Genomic DNA, 11,006 nt, shown 5'->3' on the forward strand with positions numbered 1-11,006 from the left:
AAATATTCAACGTTTACTGTTTAAAACTAGGAAAATAATATAACTTGTACAGTTGTACTTAAATTCTAAGTACTAGATTATCTGATTATGTATTACATTATTTATTATACATTTTTCTAAAACCATATTAACTATTATTATTTTTAATAACTCAGAAACTATACTGGCTGATAGTTTGAATTTTTATTTGAAAAAGTAAATCAACATTTTCAAAAAAATAATTTATCTAATAATATGGCAACATGCAGTAAAAAGGTTGGTTTTTTCTGAAAAATTGAAATTACTGTTGCCAACTATAAAATACTACTAAAATAATATATAATTTAATATCTATTTAAGAGGAGGTTTTACTCGTCAATGTTGTATTCGTCTTATTAATCACTACCTAATACATAAAACTATAAAGAAAATGGACAATTTAACGTTCAGAAGAATCTGTTTTACTCTGTTTTTGTTATTTTTTGGTATTAGAATTTAGAGTAATTTAATGAAATGACCATTACCAAATTTAAATATAAGAATATATTTAAGAGGCACCTTTCAAGGTTTTTTTGTATATTTAAATTTTGAAAAATGTTATTAAGTGTTAAAATGCTATCTGAAAGTATAATGTATTCAAGTATACTTAAAAATTTCAGGGTTCAGAATTTGAAAAAAAAAACATTGAAAGAAAATACGAGGTGAGCACGATTGGAATCACTCTGTATATAATTTATAAATGGTGAATAACATACAAAATGCGTAGGTAGGTATAATATGTCGTCAAATATTATTATCTTGTAATTGCTTTTTGTTTTTTATTTTCGTATACGAACATTTTATAAAATGGGCATCTATAGATACCAAATCTAACATCTATTATTCCACATTTGTTTTGTTGTGCGAGTGCGTGTCACTTATAATAATGTACATATAGTACATGGTTCTTGCGTCACAACTATAATATTATTATTATTATCGTCTTTATAGTAGACTCACTAGACTACTCGAACAACGCCGCAGCAAAACGGTACAAATAAAATATTAATATAATAAACATTGCAGCTGCTAAGCACAAGCCCGCATTCATCTTGGTTGCGGACACTTAAAACGAGCGCGTGTCTGAATTATTATTTTAGTTTTTGACCGAATAAAAACATAATACGAACCTTGTTTAAAACGGTTCCCTTTTGTACGACGCCAATAATAAGCATAAATTAATAATATAATATATTAATATGCACAATAATATTATTGTGTCATAATGGTTGAAACTGCAGAAAATTTAAAACATAATATTAATTATAATATTATATAATAATAAGTTAACTTTGAATTCACCTTAATTAATTTTTTTAGATATATAAACATTTAAATATGTTAACATAATATGTCTCTTCAGCCGTGTGATGGCCCTATTTCAATTTTTAAAATACCTTTGATCCTTTCATTGCACTTACATAATATAATATGTGTATTACCTAATGTACAATAATGAATAAACGTGGCATACCAATGGTAGTTTAGTTTTTGATACATATAACATATTATAATATTTTTATGACAGGAAAAAAAATCAAAATGTATTTAACTTTTTATTAATTAGATTTCATTATTGACGAGATGGATCATAAATTAGAACTATCGAATACAAAAAAAAAAAAAATAGTAAAATATAGAATCCAATTTATAAATAATTTTAATGAAATAGCAAACCGTTCTAATCGATTATTACAAGCTGTAAAATAATAATAATAGTTAAATGTTTCTACATTTAATATATTTTCTGCAGGTCTTTTTTTAAGAGGGATATAACAATTATTACAATAAGTATTATGAAAAAATATATTATATACGAGTATAACCGCATTCATTATTAGGTATAGGTAGGTACTCTAAAGATTTACTGTTAACATTTTACAAGTGCCTTAATACGGTCTGTTTAGATTACCAAAGCTGCTATAGGCAGTGGTGTAACTTCGAAATCTGAGTTCGGGATTGAAATTTTGAAAGTACTCTTCTCTCATCTAGACAGATATCCAAAAGATCTTAGGGAAATTATTTTATATACAATATACATAATATGGTATTTTAAGTAAAACAGTTACAGAACTCAAGATTTAAAATATGTGTCCACGTTTGCTATTTGCTAAATACGCTAATACGCATAAACGCTTCCCAGTTTTTATTAAACATTTAAAATTTCCAGTAAATACTCCCCACTACCCGGTACATATAAATTGTACGTTATTAGGTAATACATTATTCATACTTGTTGTTATATGCTTATAAAATTAAAATTAAATTAAATAATGTTTTGTTGCATTAAAATAAATTTAAAACAGTATGATTTATTAAGAGAGGAAAACATACTTTAGGCCCCCTAGCATCCGGCCCGTGTGCTACCCTACTTTCTGATCTCTCTTGGGTAACCATTGATAATTTAAATGCAATGCAATATTATTATTATATTATTATATTATTTAGTCTATGCTATTATATTTAATCTAAGTAACGTGGACATTTTTGTTTGGGGCGAGTGGGAATTTTATTTAGATAATATTAACTATTAAAATATTCAAATCATTATAAACTTAAAACTATATATCTTTAAACATATATTATCTTTAGTTCATAAAGTTAATTAATGGAAAAAAAAACTCCCCGATTGAATTTTGATTTATAAAAATTTAAATTTAAAATAAATTATTTGTGTTTATCCAACAATTTATAGTAAAAAAACCGGCAAAGTCACCTTGCTAAACAGTAGATTTCCCATGTACCTAATTATATCTATTACTAAATTACCGTCATATTATGTTGATACAAACTATGAATTCAATGATAAGTATACTACAAACAATTCTGAAAGGAAATTATGTGTCAGCTTCTCGTATTTCTAATCATATTTTATAATTTTTTTACATAACTATTAGTAATAATATGGTATTTTGAATTAGTTTTTAATAAAAACATCACACATCACACATTTCATATATGTATATTATAGTATATACATATATCATAATATATTATTGGTATATTAACTTATAGCCATACTGACGCATTGTGGAATATAGGTTAATGATATTAATAATTTAAAAAGAGTCAAAATATTTTGAAAATTATTCCTTGTAGGTACGTAGCAAACAATATATACGTATAATGTATATCAGATAAATTTTATAATATTATCTATTGTTATTCATTTATGTACAAGAACTTCAAGAAAAAAAACAAAATGCATTATTGAAACCTGATATATTTCCATTTTATCCGAATATTTTTAAAAGAACTTTTTGTCTTCAACTTAAATTTTAATCTTTCAAAGTACCAATATTAGATCCTATTATAATTTTTAATGGTTAACTATTAATTGTAGTTTTATTGCTTAAAAAAGTGATGACAGCAGATAGACACAAAATAAAAAATTAAAAAACACATAAAAACGGCACATAAAACCAACAAATCCTTCATCGCTCCGTTTGAATCTAAATTAGTTGAACTGTCTGCGGGGAATTATCCTGCGTATATATTAATAAATGTTATTGTATTACTAAATAATAGATAACTAATAAGTACCTATACAAGTTTAATTTTGTAGGGTTGGGGATAGGATATGAGTTATTTGTCATATCACGTTTTATTTTACGAAATATAGTTTATTACATTTGTCCTTTGGTGTAAGTTTAAACTGCTTTTAGACATAGAAACATTATGTAGTTATGTTTATATTTATAAAATATACTCGAATAAGTATAAGTGCCTAAGTTAAATACTATTATATTATTATACTACAATAAATGTTTATACATTGCACTAGTGCACTACAGTATACTAACTTATAGATGTTACCCTCGCCATACTTATTATAAAAATATATATAATAAGACTATATCTTACAATGTTCAATAATTATCGTCTAAAAAAAATTAGGATATTTATAAGTTGACGAAGATGTACTTATTATAGGATAATATTCTGGGAATGTATATTTTAATTTTTTTAGACATAATATTAACTTACATGAACTGTGATAATTTTTTGTCATCTGAGGTAAAACCTATTTACAGACATACAGTGACCACCAGCATTTAAGATTTGAGTAAATATATTAGAAGGAACTTAATGAATATTGAAGTCGAATAACGAGCCGAACCAATTAACATTATCAGTTCTCACCACTATAGGTATATTTATTTTATAGTTTTCTAAACCGTTCTACCGCCACCACCTATATTAAATATGTACCATTGTACCAACATAGTCAAATAAACGCCACAAGATCCTTGTATCCCTATACTATTTAAAATGATACTTATAGTTAACTGGAGCTTTATGATTACTAAATTGTTTTAAGAAGAACTGTAATAAATAAAAATTATTTACATCTCACAGTAAATTATAAACTTCTATTATGATCACATCATTAGGATTAGGTCGTCATAATAAATAATAATAATAATACAAATATATTATACATTGTGAATTAGTGCATACCTATGCATATTGTATTTATAGAATAAATTATAAATAAATATACAACGGCGGGCACTACGGCCAAAAAAAAAAAAAAGAGAAGAAAAGCATTTTAAAATTAACCAAATTATTCATGGTTAATGATTTATCATTTATGAATTCAAGATAAAATCATAATCATCAACCAATATGCATATTGTTATTGCCTAGCAAAGTTCAATGCGTTCAAATTTAGGAATACATAATGAGTAATGACTACATTGCAAAAAGAAAAAAAAATGTAAATAAGCGTCTAAACAACGAATCATAAATATCGACTGAAGTATGAAATATTAGGTACATATACGTCGTACGTACATCGAGTACACTGTACTCAATATAGGACATAGGTTATATAAAGTGCTGCATTGTAGTTGCACGGACGAGTAGAGAAATAATTAATCAATTTAATGTCGATTAGATTATAATATTAATATTCCTAATATTATAGTATTACTTATAAGTATATTAAATTATATTTTTCTTGCCAATTTAAGCACATTGGATACCGCCGTAAGAATATTAGAATATCTACTACCTAATATTTAATCATAGCTGATTAGTGGTTAGGAATCGGTTTAGTTATAAATACGTTTAACTGTATAAATTATCGATTCTAATTTAGTACCTATCTAGCTATTATAATTACAATTTAAGAGGACACCATCACATGTAAAGCGAAACGTATTCAATGTCCGTAGTAATTGAACTACTTTTACCACACATTTTACACTTGAATATAAACACTGATTTATAATATCCTCTTCTACGTTCCGACTGAAATTGCATATCGATAAAAGTACACTCAAACGCTGAATCGTGAACAGTGGTTTTAATTTGCTCGAATAAGTGAGATATGTCCACTTTTCTTTTGCCTTCTGGCGCACAGTAAATTAATTACACGATAATAATATATGCATTTTATTGTGATAAAAAATAATGTTGTATAATTTTAAATCATGGACATTTCTGGTTTCAGTGTAGAAAGATATTTTACTTGACGGTGCTAGCCGCTTCTGCTCAGCATTCATTTTTTAATAAATAATTAATCAAATATGAACAAATTTTAAAGGTACCTATTATAAGTGGTAAACAATACACTCTGATGACCGATTGAAACTAAAGTGATTAGGTACTGAAATCTAAATAAGCCATAAGATGTAATCTGATAATGGTCAATTATTGTTCGCGAACCCCGCATAATAACCACAGATCCGAAACCAAAATAATTATATAGTTATTATTTTACGAAATACGATCCAATACGGAATCATGGAAGTCGACGTTATCGCAACTATATTCCAGCAGTTTCTATTTTGTATTTTGGTATCCAGTTTACGGGCTAACGAATCATAAGCTTTTTTTGAAAACCCTTATAAGTATTTAAAATGCTACGAAATCAATAATGATCGCAGACTAATAAAACATATACTGTTAGAAAGGTTATACATTTTGCTATGTTTGTTGAAAATCGATTTCTGAAAATTGTATTAACAAGCGACCATTATGGCATAACAAAAGATATTTTTATAAATACTAATTAACTTGTGTTTCAGAAAATAAATTACAATTTCAAATATCTGATTCCAACAAAACATAGTAAAAATATCACATTTCAAACAGTGTATTACTTATGATGGGTCTACGACCGTTACTGACTTCGTATAGCATTTGAAATACGAATGCACTATTTTTTATACAAAAAGGCGTTCGCCGCCTATGTCTTCTTAACATATTAATTTTTTCAATATGTCTCGTTATTGCGCTAAATTCGAGACATAAAAATATTTTTTATATTTGCAGCTTCACATGCCCTTTAAATCAATCAACTTGTTGAAAAATATATTTGTAAAAAAATAAGAAACCTTTTTGTTATTATACAATGTTAATGACCAAAATAATGATTATATTATTTTAAATAAATACTCAATAAATCGTAATAAAAAAACTTATATTATAATAATTAAGACTATTTATAGTTTAAAATGAATAATTAAAAATATGTATTAAATTATTAAGATGACATCTCATTGGTTTTTAAGGGGTTAGATATAGGCAATTTTAAAACATTTTTGAAAAAACTTAAAAATAAATATTTAAATCCCAATTGAAAAATGAAAATAAGTGGCAAGAAGTCCCAAGCACACATATTTACAAAATACAAAAAGGAAAGTCAACAATATTTCCGAGGAAATCACTTTTAGGTTTTATACATTTTTACTACGTTTATATATTTTGTAACAAGCATATAATTTTCTCGATATTATTATTTAATAGTATATTTTTTTCTCCTTTTTATTTAAATAATTTTTATAAAAAACATAAAAATGTACAGCATAAAAAAGTATGTGTTTATGTGTTTTATCTATAATTACTCTAAGAACAACTATAAAAACTATAAAGATGCTATAATATAGCACCGATTTCGTCAATTATCAATTTTTAACTGTGATCATTCTAATTAGTCCTTAACCTTAATATTTAATTAAAATATTTAAAAATAAATTACAATTTAATATAGTTATTATTTAAATATACATTAACACATTATCATGTACATACTACACAATAATACAATATTACATTATTACTCCAAAATTATATTATTTAAATAAAGGTAATATTTTAATTACGAGATTATTCCTCGATTTATATTTTTTAAGGAATTTCTATTAATTCTATTAATTTGCTAAATTTTCTTTTTAGTTGATTTGAAAAAAAATATGATCTATATAAATATAATTACACTATACCAGATGATTTTACTAATGTAAACACTCATTAATCATTTTTTTAAACATGCATTTTAAATTTCTTATTCCAAGGCAGAATAATTTTTGGAACCTATATAAACATATACATATATATAAAATAACATTTCCTGACTCGGCTGACTCATTAATTTATCATCACCTAGCCGGAACTACTGAAATTATAAGTATAAAATTCGGTCCATAGTTTCGTAGTTTCGCTATATGTTGTAGAGACTCCCTAAGAAAGGATTTTTCAAAACTTCTAAAGAGGTAAAAAAAATTAAAAGGGTTAATAATGTAAAATGTTAAACATTTCTTTTAATTTTAGCATACACCCTTTATTGTGATAATATGATATAATTAATAATAAAATATATTTTACTTGTTTAAGGAGGGCTAAATCCACAGACGTCATTTATAATAATTGGTCACAGGCAACGCCGTGAAAGATTAGCTGGAATTTGATAACTAAATTTTTGATGAGTAGTTATGAGTTTTTTCTTGAACTGAGCGGAGTAATGCAGGAATTTCCGTGGAATGGTCGTTCACTACTTCGCTCAAATATATTTTTAATTCATATGATTTTTAATAAGCGACTTGTCCGAAATTTGATTTATTTAGATTGAAATACTCCAAAACATATTCTGCTTCGTAATATGAAATTAAGAATATACGTTTTCATTTTAAAGAATAAAAATAACGACTTAAAATTATGTAAAAGAAATATTTTTAAAAACATTTTTAGTGTTTTCTGAAATAATAAGTGTCTTGCAATGAATAGATCACCCATCATATTATATTATTAATAGCTTTAATAATGCAAATTTAAAAACGTTTGGTGAAATTAGTCCAAGGCTGGGCAAGTTAATGATATTTTTTAACTCAGTTAAGTTAAGTTCAATTAAAATCTAAATTAACTTAATAGTTAAAAGTTAATTCAGAATTTTCTATCAATTGAACTAAGTTAAGAGTTAACCAAAATTTAATATTAACTTTTTAACTCAAGTAAAGTTAGTTAAAAAAAAAGGATTTTGTTTTCACATAGGTAAAGTTAAAATAATCGGTACCTAAAATTGTTCATGTTAGACCAAAGAACTATTATTATTGTATATGTTCCAAAAAATAACAGTACAAATTTTGTTAGCACACTTATATAACTTATAAAATGTATGCCAGCAATTTGTATACTTACAAGAGCTCACACAATTTTATTGAAATTAACTTAACTTGTTTAAATGAAAATTAACTCAAATTAATTAAAAATGTATTCGAAAACTCCTAAAGTTAATAATTAAGTTAATAATCATAAAAAAATTAACTTAGTTAAATTAAATTAACTTTAACTTAATATAATGACGCGTTAAGTTAAGTTAGTTGTAAATTTTTTTGGTATAAAAATAGTAGTTTTATCTCGAGTATCTAAATTTATGATTTCAAATTGATGAAGCCTATGAAATCCCCGCATAATATAATATACAGCTACAATTACCGCAGTGTATGTGAGTTTGTCAGTGTACGTTGTACAACCCGTTAGGGCACAAGAACTCGCCGCACAGAAAAAAACAAAAATTGTGAATAGTAGTATTTTTTGAATGATGAATGATGATCTTTCCATAGGGATTTTTTAATAATACACATATAATTGATAATAATTATTGTTTTATTATACTATATTATAATGATATTATACTGAACTCAGATCTCAGTATTTTTAACATCAATTAGTTATTATTAGTTATCTAAAATTTAATTCTTTAAAATTTAAATACTAGTCATTATAATGCACGACGGTATAAAGATATTTCTTGACAAATAAATAAATAACAACGTTTACATTTTTACAAAATATAAATTTGTTACTCATATAATAAATGTTCTTGTAATAATGTCATTGTATATCTTTACATAAAAATACATATGGATAATGTTTATCTATACCGAGATGGTTTCGTAGCTTAAAATTTATACGTCAATGTTTATTACAGAACAATAGAAAATATAATATCTACATTAGTAGTTCTATATACCTACTTGGCTACTTATAACGTAGGTATAGCTATTGCAATTTTCTCTTCGTTAAACTCTTAAATAAAATCAATTTTTTTATTTATATAATATTACATACATTTCTGATCTTTCTAGTCTTAGCAAAATATTGTACACTTAATTATTATTTACCATCCATCACCCTTACAATTTTGATGGAATAGCGGCTCATTGATGAAAACATAATTGTACCTAAACTCGCGCTACTCTTCACTGGACTGGTCTAGTCGCTTTATTATGTAAATGCGCGTCCCAAAACTCGAGGGAAAAAACGTACGATGAACAATATTTGTATACACTAAACATCGGTGGCATGTACCTAAAAAAACTGAGCTCCATTGTTGACTATATTATAGCTTTTGCCTTTCAAAATAATATTATGTGTCCCGTGTATCGGGGCGATTGAAGCGAAACATGTGCTAACACCCGGTCGCTGTTACCAGCTATAGTCATCCGGTAAGTACGTACCTACCAAACTTTTTTTTACACGTAATGCGCGTTGTTAGTATTATATTATATACCTTTTTTATTACCATGGACATCGTGTCTGGGTGGGCCAACTAAACAATAATATAATGCTCGAGTCGTTCTGGGGTCGGTCTCGGTATAGATTCCACCGTTTCCATCCCCGCAGACGCCATCACTGTTTACAATACTTAATAAATAATACTATACCATATTATATATTATAAGTTCAGTTTCAGACAATGGTTAATGTTTACATTATACGTATATTATAATGCGTTTACAAAAAATAAACACAGACGAGTAAAAACATATTACACATTTACACAGTGTTGTTGGATTTTAAACGAGTAAACGACGATAATTTTTATCTTATATGATATTTTAAATATTGTCGGAAATTTGGGGAGGGAGAGATGTTTGTTCAGTCCAACAGTCCCCTTAAAATTCTTTCAAGTATTAAAATAATAATTTTTTCCTTCTTAATCTTTATGAATTAAGTCCATAAAAAGTACTTGGAAATTGGAATACAATATTTACTTGGTTGGTAAATAGTATATTTTATTTGTGTTTTGTTACAAACATTTTTCATTTTCTACTTATGTGAATAACATCAACATCAGTTTGGTATTTCGTAATAATTTTAATATATTTATCGTAATAATAAAAATTGGTGACCAGAATTGGCTTTCAATATTAGGTAGAGTACCTCATCGAAAATTGAATTGGCTCTCTATATAATTTTCATTTTTCAACAAGTAATTCTCAAAAAAAAAAAGTTAAAAAAATACGCGACTTTAATATTTTTAAAGACACAGTGACGGATAACTGCTTGAAATGATCTAATCGTTAATCCGATATCGCATTAAACGGTCACAACTATCTTCGTATTTATACAATTTAACTACATATATATAAGAGATTTCGCAATCCGTCGCAGTTCATTACAATTTGTCGCAAACTCGCAATTCGTACCTACATAGTTAAATATAAAATTAATTCGGTCGAAAAAAATAGTACCTAATGAAAAGGGAGAATTCATTTTAATAGTAAATAAGTTTAAATTTAGCTTTTTAAATTTAAACATTTAAACCGCGATTCAATTATACTAAACGAAGATGCAAAGCTTATTTGAGAATTTGTAACAATGAAAATGACTATAAAATGTAATATCTATGTCCTATACTAATATTTGTATTTTAAATTATTTTAATATTTTACCAATTCAACAGCTTCGTAAAAACT

This window comes from Rhopalosiphum padi, chromosome 3 (assembly GCF_020882245.1).
Source record: "Rhopalosiphum padi isolate XX-2018 chromosome 3, ASM2088224v1, whole genome shotgun sequence".
Taxonomy (NCBI): Eukaryota; Metazoa; Arthropoda; class Insecta; order Hemiptera; family Aphididae; genus Rhopalosiphum; species Rhopalosiphum padi.